General features: G+C 49.0%; 1 pseudogene; it reads left to right on the top strand.

Moving 5' to 3' along the window:
• Positions 1 to 2,437: 2,437 nt before the first annotated feature.
• Positions 2,438 to 11,374, top strand: LOC117193827 (annotated as a pseudogene).
• The last annotated feature ends 1,899 nt before the right edge of the window (positions 11,375 to 13,273 follow it).

Here is a 13,273-nt window from a genome sequence, read left to right as displayed (position 1 = left end):
GGTAGAAAGCCAGTGGTATCGCATTTAAGAGTTTTTGGCTCAGTAGCGATATCTCTAGATAAAACAAAGAAATCAAAGTTCGCACAGAAAGGCTTAGAGTATATAATGGTGGGCTACTCGGATACGGCCAAAGCATACCGTTTGGTCAGTAAGGAAACCAGGAAACTCGTAGAGAGTAGGGATGTCATTTTTGTAGAACCTGAAGGGGGCAAACTAGATGCATCATGTTCCAATGACATGGCATAAATTGAGGTTCAACAAAACCAGGACTCTGAACCCGAAATGGATAGCGAGCAATTTAAAGATCCAGAAAATGAGCCAGAAAATCAGGAGGAGATTAGGTCTAGTAATGACATTCTTGTAATTCCAGAACCAATAAGAGGACCAGGACGCCCAACCATAGTACGGACGGGCAAACTAGGACGACCAAGGAAGCAGTATCATATGCTCAATGCGATACTGGCAGCAGACGTACAAGTTCCACAAAACTACGCACAAGCTGAACGGTCTACTGAAGGCGAGATATGGAAAGCATCAATTAAGGACGAGTACGAATCTCTCCTGAAGAACGGCACGTGGTCGCTTACTAAATTGCCTAGCGGGAAAAAGTCCATTGGATGCAGATGGGTTTATGCAGTTAAGTCCAATCCGGATGGAAGCGTGAACAGGCTCAAATCACGTCTGGTGGCAAAAGGTTGTAGCCAACGCTACGGGATCGACTACAAGGAAACATTTGCACCAGTTGTACGCCACGCAACTATCAGGTTGATAATTGCACTTGCAGTCGAACATGGTCTCCACCTACATCAAATGGATGTTGTCACTGCGTATCTCAACGGCGAATTGGAAAATGAGGTTTTTATGAGACAACCTGAGGGGTTCATCAGCGAAGTTCACCCAAATCACGTTTTGAAGCTTCACAAAAGTATATATGGCCTAAAACAATCAGGAAGAGTGTGGAACTCTACGTTGGATGCAACGCTGAGACGCATTGGTTTTATACCGACTGTCAACGAACCCTGTCTGTATTGTAAGCCAGGTAAAAATATGTGTCTAATAGCTGTCTACGTAGATGACATTATTTTGGCGTGTAAGGACCTAGATGATATATCTGATATCAAGATAAAGATCGCAGCAGAATTTGATGTGGTTGACATCGGGCCTATGCAATACTTTTTAGGTATTGAGGTGAAACGTGAAGGCAGTACGGGTGCGATTTCAATCAGCCAACGGAAGTATATTAGAGAGTTGCTCGAACAGTACAATTTGAAAGATTGTCGACAGACGTCCACGCCTCTTGAAGCTGGTTACCAGGTGGCATGCAACAAAGAGGACTGCCGCAGGGTCGACATCACATCGTTCCAAAAGCTAATTGGAGAGTTATCTTATCTTGCTGTTATGACTCGTCCGGACATTGCGCATTCGGTGAACAAATTAGCACAACGTAACAAGGATCCTCATTCCGAGCATGAAGCGACAGCCAAGCACATCCTTCGATATTTGGCAAAAACTATCGACTGGGAGATATGCTACACAAAGCAAGGAAAGGCAATTGAGTGTTTTGTTGATGCAGATTGGGCAAGTGATATGACGAACCGAAAGTCATTCACTGGCTATGTATGCATGTTGGCAGGAGGAGCGGTTTCTTGGGAGTCAAGAAAGCAATCGACGGTTGCCCTCAGTTCCACGGAGGCAGAGTACATAGCCTTATCATCTGCAGCAAAAGAGGCGATATACTTTCGCAGCCTACTGATTGACTTGAAGCTGATGTCCAAGGAGTCAGCTATTCAGATGTACGGCGACAACATTGGAGCACAGCAGCTTGCTAGAAACCCCATGTTTCATGCACGTCGACGTCAAGATACATCATATTCGAGAGGTTCTCAAGAGAGGTGAAGTCAACATTGCGTATCTGCCAACCGATGAGATGATAGCAGATGTCCTCACAAAGAACTTAGCCAAGGTTAAGCACCATAAATTTGTATTCGCATTTGGTTTAAAAGATCGTTTATAAGTGCTTGACATGCTATTGAATATTAGTTAAGTATATTTAAAGTTTGTAAACATGCGTTGTGTTGAGGAGGAGTGTTCAAAGTGACCGCCACGATAATTAGATATTGATCTCTAACAACACTGCGCATGTGCCCTGCTGCATATCGATGTTCTCATATCGATGTTCTCATATCGATATTCTTCTTTCGGCGTCTGTCTCTTGCGTGTGTTACTCGGAAGCATATATAATTCTGTATACTGATCTTCTGCTGTCTTACAAATAAAATAACTTTAACATATTTAATTCGAAATAATTAGTCGGCCGATTGGGGATAAAAAACATTATCTCCACAATACCCATACCCCACGGCGGGTAAGGCAACATTTTTGTTTAGATATAGTAGATACCACCTACTATATATGTATGTATATATGTGCTTTATATCTATGGATGTCTGTGCTGGGAAATTCAATTGATAAATAGAAAAGATTTGCGTACAATCTAGAGGCACTGCAGAAATATGTACAATCTTTAATATCCGATATAGGAAAAGGTCGTTTTCGTTTTGTAAGGGAAATCGAATGTCTGTCATAAGCTCTGTATGGAGTATCCTTCCCACAGATGTTTCCTCTTCATTAATATACATTGTACCATCTGCTATATCTTACAGATCTTACACTGTCCCAGCGCATTCGATTCGGTGCTGTGTTGGCCACGCACCAGAGACTGCCACGCGATACTGCTTCGAGAATGGGACCTGGGATCACTATTCGGACTACGATCGCTGCCACCAGCAGTCGGGCTCCGTGCCAATGGTTCCTTATTTTTCCCCCAGCGTGGACCTGCCGGCCATTATCTATGCCTGTGGATACTTCATCAGTTTTGCCACCCTGATGGTAGCCCTCATCGTATTCCTTAGCTTTAAGTGAGTCCCACCAACACACAACAAATAGCTGATCCTGTACTTAAACCCAGTTCCATCTTTGACAGAGACTTGCGCTGCCTGCGAAACACGATTCATGCGAATCTATTCCTCACCTACATCACCTCCGCTCTGCTGTGGATACTCACGCTGTTCCTGCAAGTGGTACGCAGATTCTATATGCTATAGGTACAGATATATGCACTATGTATGTCTCAGATAACCACGGAGTCTAGTCAGGCTGGCTGCATTACGCTAGTCATCATGCTGCAATACTTTTACTTGACCAACTTCTTCTGGATGTTCGTCGAAGGTGAGTTGCATGAGGGGAATATCCGTAGTTACGAGTGTGATGTATATAGCCGGTTCCCTTCCCTGTTCAGGCCTCTATTTGTACACCCTGGTGGTGCAAACATTCTCCAGCGATAACATCAGCTTTATTATCTATGCCCTCATTGGCTGGGGCTGTCCCGCTATATTCATTATGGCCTGGACCATAGCCAAAGCGTTTGCCCGCCATCTGGAGAATGATCATTTCAATGGGGTGAGTACTTCTATACCATCCCATTTATCTTAACTCTTTCTTTGGTTCTGGATTCAGGTGGAAATCGACTGCGGATGGATGCGAGAATCTCACATTGATTGGATATTCAAGGGGCCCGCCTCGGTGGCTCTGCTTGTTAACTTGGTATTTCTCATACGCATCATGTGGGTGAGTGTACAATCCTCAAGGATTCCCAAGATCTGCTACTAAGCTTCTGTACTATTCAAGGTGCTCATTACCAAACTTCGGTCGGCACACACCCTGGAGACGCGGCAGTATTACAAGGCATCCAAGGCCCTTGTGACGCCCAGCGCCAGGAAGACCAAGCGCCGGCGCCACAAACACCACAACAATATCACTAGAAACACCAAGACAAGCCATGAAGACTATAAAATAAGTATTAGTAGGATAAGTAGAACATAAGCTACAAATACATGAAGACCTGCCACATAAGAAATAAATACAAATAAACCAACAATAAAAGATACATAAAACCAACCACAGCTGATCACCACCAATGGGCCCGTGGCACAGCCCCCACGGTGTCACCCACAGCTGACGGCCCCAAGTGTGACCATAACCCAAGCTCCAACGGGCACACTATCAGCCGATCCGTACAAACGCGTTAGGGACCCCTCAGCACAACGCGCTAGGGACAGACCGTACGATCAGCTGCTTTTCGGAAATAAAAAGGGCTCCGCCAGAGCGATCAGCATCAGTTCGGCTCCGGCCCGTGGAGAGGTAAGCATCAGTAGCAGCCCCAGCGATCCTCCTATCCTCCTCGGAGCGCATTAAACCTCCGCCACCTTCCCCCTCGGAGCGCATTAACCCTCCGCAACATTATTTCTCCTCGGAGCGCATTCACCCTCCGCAACATTATTTCTCCTCGGAGCGCATTCACCCTCCGCAACATTATTTCTCCTCGGAGCGCATTCACCCTCCGCAACATTATTTCTCCTCGGAGCGCATTCACCCTCCGCAACATTATTTCTCCTCGGAGCGCATTCACCCTCCGCAACATTATTTCTCCTCGGAGCGCATTCACCCTCCGCAACATTATTTCTCTTCGGAGCGCAATCACCCTCCGCAACATTATTTCTCTTCGGAGCGCATTCACCCTCCGCAACATTATTTCTCCTCGGAGCGCATTCACCCTCCGCAACATTATTTCTCCTCGGAGCGCATTCACCCTCCGCAACATTATTTCTCCTCGGAGCGCATTCACCCTCCGCAACATTATTTCTCTTCGGAGCGCATTAACCCTCCGCAACATTATTTCTCCTCGGCGCGCATAAATCCTCCGCAACATTATTTATCCTCGGAGCGCATTAACCCTCCGCAACATTATTTCTCCTCGGAGCGCATTCACCCTCCGCAACATTATTTCTCCTCGGAGCGCATTCCCCCTCCGCAACATTCTTCCCCTCGGAGCGCATTAGACCTCCGCGACCTCAACCGACACCGACCAGAAGACTACCAGGACCCGCACGCAACCATCCGCCACGTGCGGCCAACCCGAAGGACGACCCCGAAGGAAGAGCCGGCAGAAAAAACACCCGCGCCACTACCAAACTTTGTACCTTTAAGAACAATAAAAATAACTCTATCTCTTTTATTACCGCTTAAAGCCCGCCTTATTCTTGAACCACGAGACTCTCTTTCAGCTACCACACCCAGAGATCAAACAAATTTCTGTGGAACCCGGCGCGACGAGCATACCCCGGCCGAAGCGCCGTCACAGTGGCGCCCGAGCAGGTTGTGGTAGCATAAGAAGCATAATCTCGAAGGTCAAGATGGCAAAACAATGGATAAACCAAGCAACGAAACTGGAGTTACAAAACTATTGCGAGGAATTCGGATTGGAGAAACTGGATGGACTAGAAACCCAAAAGAAACAACTACTACAATTTTCGGAGAGAACAGACCTCCCAATACATATTCGAGAGAGGCTAGAACAACTAGCAAATACCCAAACACGAGGGAAAAGCCCGAGAACCAAGAGCCCAAGGCAACAATCACCAAAAGGAGTACCACAAAAACCAACAGTGGAAGAGAGCCAAGGGGAGACCAGAACAGGCAGGAAGAAATCGCTATTTCCAAAACAGATAAAGAAAGGATCACCAGAGGCAGTAGCGATAATAGAAAAAATACGCAAGTGGGAACTGATCTTTACAGGAAAAGGAGGGCTGCTAGAATTCCTGAGCAGGATGGAGGAATTAGCAGAAACCTACGGGGTAGAACCGGACCGCCTCGTATTCGCAATGCCGATAATTCTGGAAGAAAGCGCACTAGACTGGTGGCACACAAAGCCAGCGCCAGTCACATCATGGGAGGATGCAAAGGTCGGACTAAAAGAGAACTTCATATCCCCCAGATACCAAGAGGAGCTTGCAAAACAAGTGGCAGAGCGAAAACAAGCGGACCGTCTCGCGGATGGGAGCACTCGGAGAACGAGCACGGAGAATCCAACTAACAGTAGAACTAGGGGGAAAAGAGACCACCCAATCATTCCTAATCATGACAGGGGTACCAGACACCCCCATACTAGGGATGGAACATCAATAACGTGCGGAGAAGCCACAGTAAACTTCAACGGGGAACCAAACCCAAAGAGAAAGGAGGAAAGCGCAAGAAATTCAGTAACAGAGCCGACGGACGAAGAAATCGAAAAATGGATTAAAACGGAGGTACAAAAATCCAACACTCTGGAAGGGGTGAGCAATGTTACGAAACATCGGATATTTCTGAAGGATGACAGACCAGTCAAACAGAGGTATTACCCAAGAAACCCAGCGCAAATGGAAATCATCAACAAAGAGATCAGCGAACTCATAAAGCAAGATCTAATAGAACCATCACACAGCCCATACAGCTCGCCGATTGTTCTCATAAAAAAGAAAACCGGAGATTGGAGGGTCTGCGTGGACTACCGACTGTTAAACGAAAAAACAGAGAAGGATGCATACCCATTACCACGGATGGACTTTATTCTAAATCAGCTTAAAGAGGCTTAATACATTAGCACGCTCGACTTAAAGTCAGGGTATTGGCAAATCCCTATGGAAAAACAGAGCCGACACTACACAGCCTTTACAGCTCCCGGGCGAGGATTGTACCAATGGAAGGTCATGCCATTCGGACTCACAACAGCACCTGCTACGTTCCAAAGAGCCCTAGACTCGGTAATCGGACCGGACATGGAACCATTCGCTTTCGCATACCTAGACGACATAATCGTAATTGGGCGGACGAAAGTTGAACACATGCAAAAACTACAAACGGTATTCGAACGACTACGGACAGCAAACCTACGCATTAACGCAGCAAAATGTCACTTTTTCCAAAAGAAACTTAAATACCTAGGACACATGGTGAGCGAGGAAGGAATACACACAGACCCAGATAAAGTGGCGGCCATTAAAGAACTCACCGCACCAACTACACTGAAACAGCTGCACAGTTTTTTGGGCCTGGCATCTTGGTACCGCAGATTCGTACCAGCGTACACCTAAAGAGCAAAAGCTCTACAAGACCTATTAAAAAAGGGACAAAAATTTGAGTGGGGCGAAGCACAAGAGAACAGCTTCCAAGACCTAAAGCTGTGTCTAACGGAAGCACCAATATTAGCATGCCCGGACTTCAGAAAAACATTCATACTGCAAACAGACGCAAGCGACTGCGGCCTAGGAGCGGTGTTGACCCAGGAAGATGCGGACGGAGAACATGTAATTTCCTACGCAAGCCGCAAGCTCAAAAGCGAGGAAACGAAATACTCCGCAACGGAAAAAGAATGCCTAGCCATCTACTGGGGTATACACAAGATGAGGATGTACCTGGAAGGCTACCAATTTATCGTAATTACAGATCACCTAGCCCTCAAATGGTTAAATTCCATCGAAAGCCCATCCGGACGAGTAGCAAGATGGGCATTGGGACTGCAACCATTCTCATTCGAAATACGATATCGGAAAGGCAAGTTGAACGCAGTGGCGGACGGACTCTCCCGCTTACCACGCGAAGAAACACGAATAGCAGAAATCGTAGAATGCGCTTGGTATCAAAACAAATGGAACCAAGTAGAGATAACACCAAAAGAAGCTACGGATTATACCATAAAACACGGAAGATTATACCGACACATACCAAGCCAAAACGACGAAGACGATCAACCCTGGAAACTGTGCGTTCCAAAACAAGAGAGACAGAGGTACTAACCGAAAATTACACAAACCCAACAGCCGGACATCTCGGGATCAGACGCACGAAAATCAGAATAAGGCAGCGATACTTTTGGCCAGGGCTAAGCAGAGACGTAACACGATTCGTACGAACATGCGAAAGCTGCCAAAAATTTAAGGTATCGCAACAAGCAGCGGCAGGCAAAATGCTGACCAAAATCGCAAACGCACCATGGGAAACAATATGCGTCGATTTCGTGGGACCACTACCAAGATCGCCGCACGGCAACACCGCACTAATCGTGTTTATCGATAAATTTTCGAAATGGGTGGAGGTCACACCGACAAGAAGCGCAACAGCTGACGCATTCCTAAAGGCGTTCAGAGAAAAAATACTAGCGAGGGGAGGTGCACCAAAGCGAGTGATCTCAGACAACGGCGTACAATTTACAAGCAGAAAGACGAAACAGGTAATGAAAAAGTGGGGCATCACCCAACAATTCACGGCACCATACACACCACAAGAAAACCCAACCGAACGAGCGAACCGAACACTAAAGACGATGATCGCACAATTCGCGGGAGGGAAACACAACAAATTGGACGAACAACTACCAGAACTAACCCTAGCGATAAATAGCAGCAAGTCAGAAGCAACAGGGTTTAGTCCAGCATACCTGATATTCGGGAGAGAACTTAGATTGCCGGGCAACCTATTCGACGAGGTAACACTAGAATCAGGGTTCAACAATCAAACAAACCAGGAAAACACCGACAAACGAAAACAAACAGAAACAATAGCCAGGCAAAACATGGAAGAAGCAGCAGCAAAACAAGCAAGACATTACAATTTGCGAAAGCGAGCATGGAAGCCAAAAAGAGGGGACTTAGTATGGGTACGAACGCACCCACTATCGAAAAAAATCGACAAGACAACAGCGAAACTAGAACCGAAATACACCGGTCCGTGCAAGGTACTCGAACTAACCTCTCCAGTGATCATAACAGTACACGAACAAAAAACTACGGGCACACGTCTCACAACTAAAACCAGCAAAAATAGAGGAAGCAAACACAATAACGATGCCCTCTCTCTACCTTTTCAGACAGATGGAAAATAAAGAAGATAAATTCAACATTTCGGCCCGGAAATTCAAAGAAAGGATGGCACAGGCCAGCCACAAAAACCGAGCGGCAAAACTACTATCGGCCGCCCCCCCACTCAGCTCACGGATGAAAGTATCAGGAACAAAGGTGTCAGCACCAAGGAAAACAGCAACAAACAAAACGATGGAAACCACGGCAGGACAGCGCGAGACTCGAGGAGAACAAGTAGCAACGCACAAGGAAGTAATCCCAACAAAAAAGAGGATCAGCTGGGCAAACCAGGCCTACCTACAGGAACAAACGGCACGAAGAATCAGCGAACAACAAGGCCCGGAACTTTCCTGGGCAAAACAAGTGGAAGACGAAGAGTCCGACCGGGACGTGCTAGACCTAAACCCCGAGCGGCCAACACCAGAACCGGAAACCCAGAAACCCATCCAGAGAGGCACCATCCCGGGCGAATGGGAGGTCCCGGAAAAATTCGAACTAGTGACCACGGCGATCGAACTAGTCAAAGCAAAACTCCACGACCGCCCAAAACACACTCAACGACGGTTCAAACTACGGACAGAGAAACAGGAGGCGTGTTGGGTGAAGATCGGCCGAGCTGGAGATGTCCGCATCAGCGCATGGTTCCAAACAAAGTCAATTGGCGACGCTCCACTGGGAAAGGAGGGGGGAGTGTGACGCCCAGCGCCAGGAAGACCAAGCGCCGGCGCCACAAACACAACAACAATATCACTAGAAACACCAAGACAAGCCATGAAGACTATAAAATAAGTATTAGTAGGATAAGTAGAACATAAGCTACAAATACATGAAGACCTGCCACATAAGAAATAAATATAAATAAACCAACAATAAAAGATACATAAAACCAACCACAGCTGATCACCACCAATGGGCCCGTGGCCCAGCCGCCACGGTCTCACCCACAGCTGACGGCCCCAAGTGTGACCATAACCCAAGCTCCAACGGGCACACTATCAGCCGATCCGTACAAACGCGTTAGGGACCCCTCAGCACAACGCGCTAGGGACAGACCGTACGATCAGCTGCTTTTCGGAAATAAAAAGGGCTCCGCCAGAGCGATCAGCATCAGTTCGGCTCCGGCCCGTGGAGAGGTAAGCATCAGTAGCAGCCCCAGCGATCCTCCTATCCTCCTCGGAGCGCATTAAACCTCCGCCACCTTCCCCCTCGGAGCGCATTAACCCTCCGCAACATTATTTCTCCTCGGAGCGCATTCACCCCCCGCAACATTATTTCTCCTCGGAGCGCATTCACCCTCCGCAACATTATTTCTCCTCGGAGCGCATTCACCCTCCGCAACATTATTTCTCCTCGGAGCGCATTCACCCTCCGCAACATTATTTCTCCTCGGAGCGCATTCACCCTCCGCAACATTATTTCTCCTCGGAGCGCATTAACCCTCCGCAACATTATTTCTCCTCGGCGCGCATAAATCCTCCGCAACATTATTTCTCCTCGGAGCGCATTCACCCTCCGCAACATTATTTCTCCTCGGAGCGCATTCACCCTCCGCAACATTATTTCTCCTCGGAGCGCATTCACCCTCCGCAACATTATTTCTCCTCGGAGCGCATTCACCCTCCGCAACATTATTTCTCCTCGGAGCGCATTCACCCTCCGCAACATTATTTCTCCTCGGAGCGCATTAACCCTCCGCAACATTATTTCTCCTCGGCGCGCATAAATCCTCCGCAACATTATTTATCCTCGGAGCGCATTAACCCTCCGCAACATTATTTCTCCTCGGAGCGCATTCACCCTCCGCAACATTATTTCTCCTCGGAGCGCATTCCCCCTCCGCAACATTATTCCTCCTCGGAGCGCATTAACCCTCCGCAACATTATTTCTCCTCGGAGCGCATTCACCCTCCGCAACATTCTTCCCCTCGGAGCGCATTAGACCTCCGCGACCTCAACCGACACCGACCAGAAGACTACCAGGACCCGCACGCAACCATCCGCCACGTGCGGCCAACCCGAAGGACGACCCCGAAGGAAGAGCCGGCAGAAAAAACACCCGCGCCACTACCAAACTTTGTACCTTTAAGAACAATAAAAATAACTCTATCTCTTTTATTACCGCTTAAAGCCCGCCTTATTCTTGAACCACGAGACTCTCTTTCAGCTACCACACCCAGAGATCAAACAAATTTCTGTGGAACCCGGCGCGACGAGCATACCCCGGCCGAAGCGCCGTCACACCCTGCTGGTGCTCATTCCCCTCTTTGGGATCACACCTACCTGCTGGTCCTCACTGGCCCCGAACAGGGCATCAGTCGCAATCTCTTTGAGGCCATACGGGCATTTCTCATCAGCATACAGGTATGGCTACAGCGTTTCTTGGAATCATGCGAGTAATCTATGATATGATCCTCTAATAGGGCTTCTTTGTGGCACTTTTCTATTGTTTCCTCAACTCGGAGGTGCGCCAGACGCTAAGGCATCGCTTCATTCGTTGGCGCGAGAGTCGGAACATCCATCGGAGTAGCTCAATCAAGAACCGCAGGTGGGTCTTTGCAGATGCTATAGGCGCGCAGTGTTGCACTCACATTTGGTATCCTAACGCATTGGTATTGTCGGTCTACTACTATATCCATTAATTTGGGCTTTACACATGACACTATATGTACTCCAGGGTCGAAATTACAGCAATATTTATAATTTGCCGGGACTCCGTATTTCGGACCGACGATGGGGGACGGGGCCGCAGTCCCGCGGACGGGGGCGATCGTATCGTGGGACGGGGCAGTTGGTTTCACCGAGAACACTCCGGTTATCGCCGAATAGCGCCTTCAGGGCCCCACCGAACTCAGAATCAATACGGAGGTCTTTACTATGCGACACCTGTCGCCGAAAGTACCTAGGCTATCGCCGGACAGTACTTACGGGACCCCGCCGGCCTGAGAGTTACTACGAAGCGGAAAGGGGGACTTTGCTATGCGGAAATACCGACAAGTATCGCCGAGAGTACCTAGGCTATCGCCGGACGGTACTTACGGGACCCTGTCGGCCTAAGAATTACTACGAGGGTCAGGGATATCGACGAGCATCACCGAGAGTGCATAGGCAATCGCCGGATAGCACTTACGGGACACTGTCGAACTAAGAATTACTACGGGGTCAGGGATATCGACAGGCATCGCCGAGAGTGCCTAGGCAATCGCCGGATAGCACTTACGGGACACCGCCGAACTAAGAATTACTACGGGGGTCGGGGATATCGACAGGCATCGCCGAGAATGCCTAGGCAATCGCCGGATAGCACTTACGGGACACCGCCATTCTTAGTTCGGCGGTGTCCCGTAAGTGCTATCCGGCGATTGCCTAGGCACTCTCGTACTACGAGTACGAGAATACCGACGCGTATCGCCGAGAGCGCTTAGGCAATCGCCGGATGGCACTCACGGGACACTATCGGGCTAAACATTACTGCGAAAATCTTTATCATACAGGGCAGGTATCGCCGAGAGGGCTTAGGCAATGCCGGACAGCCCCTTCGGGACCCAGGGAACTACGGGGATCAGGCGAGACACCAACAGGAGTCACCGGGGGGCGCTTAGACGATCGTCGGATAGCGGCCTCGGGACCCTGCGGGGTCACAAACTACTGGAGGGAATCATGCGGAGGGAACAACGACAGGTATCACCGAGAACGCCTAGGCAATCGCCGGACAGCGGCCTCAGGACCCTGTCGGGCTACAAACTACTGGATGGAATCACACGGACTCGGGCAAGAGGCGGGAGGAAAGGCAGAGAAGATGAAGCCCCAGGCCTCCAGGTTCCCTAGTGTATAGATTGTTGGAGGTCGTGCTATGTTTCTGTTATATTCGTTACATTTCACTTTATTCTTTCTTGGTTCCCTACCTATCGCACCGCTCAGCAGCCCGTATACACGTCTAGAGACTAGCTTACCCCTGAACTCCCACGCTTGTACTCGTCGAAAGCCTCCTCTTCCCCGTGGGTGCAGCGTAGATGCAGGATCTCCTCTCCGTAAGTGTAGTATCGATGCAGGGTCTTCTCCCCGTAAGCGCAGCGTCGATGCCGGATCTTCCCCGTGTCACTGATAGCGTTGGCGTGGATCCGGGCCGCCACGTGTTTTTACTTTTTCCAAGCCACTCGAATTTTTCCGCGAACACGTCCGACTCCTACGACTGCTCCCAATCGACTTTTTCTTTCCACGTTTTCCCAGCTTAGAGCCGGCGTTCTGCTGGCTCTCCGATCCAGCGTCAGCGTGGGCGGCTAGCGTCGTCATCTTCCGCGGCGGCAGAGGGCCGGCGCCGTCGTTCGGCGTCTATAGCTGCGCCGGTGACTTTCGCCTCTCTTTTCCGCTGCTGGCGCGTCGTTGCTGGATTTGATTGCTGTTCTCAGCGGTCCTCTTCTGCCGTTGCTGCGTTGATGCTGTTATCTTATCTTTTCAGCGCTTCTCCTCTGCCGTTGCTGCGTCGATGCCGGCGGCTCGCTGTTCTCGGCGTTTCTCTTCTGCCGCTGCCGCGTCGATGC

This window comes from Drosophila miranda (assembly GCF_003369915.1).
Source record: "Drosophila miranda strain MSH22 chromosome Y unlocalized genomic scaffold, D.miranda_PacBio2.1 Contig_Y2_pilon, whole genome shotgun sequence".
Lineage (NCBI taxonomy): Eukaryota > Metazoa > Arthropoda > Insecta > Diptera > Drosophilidae > Drosophila > Drosophila miranda.
The sequence above is the reverse complement of the archived record's forward strand: the minus strand, read 5'-3'. Positions and strand labels throughout refer to the sequence as shown.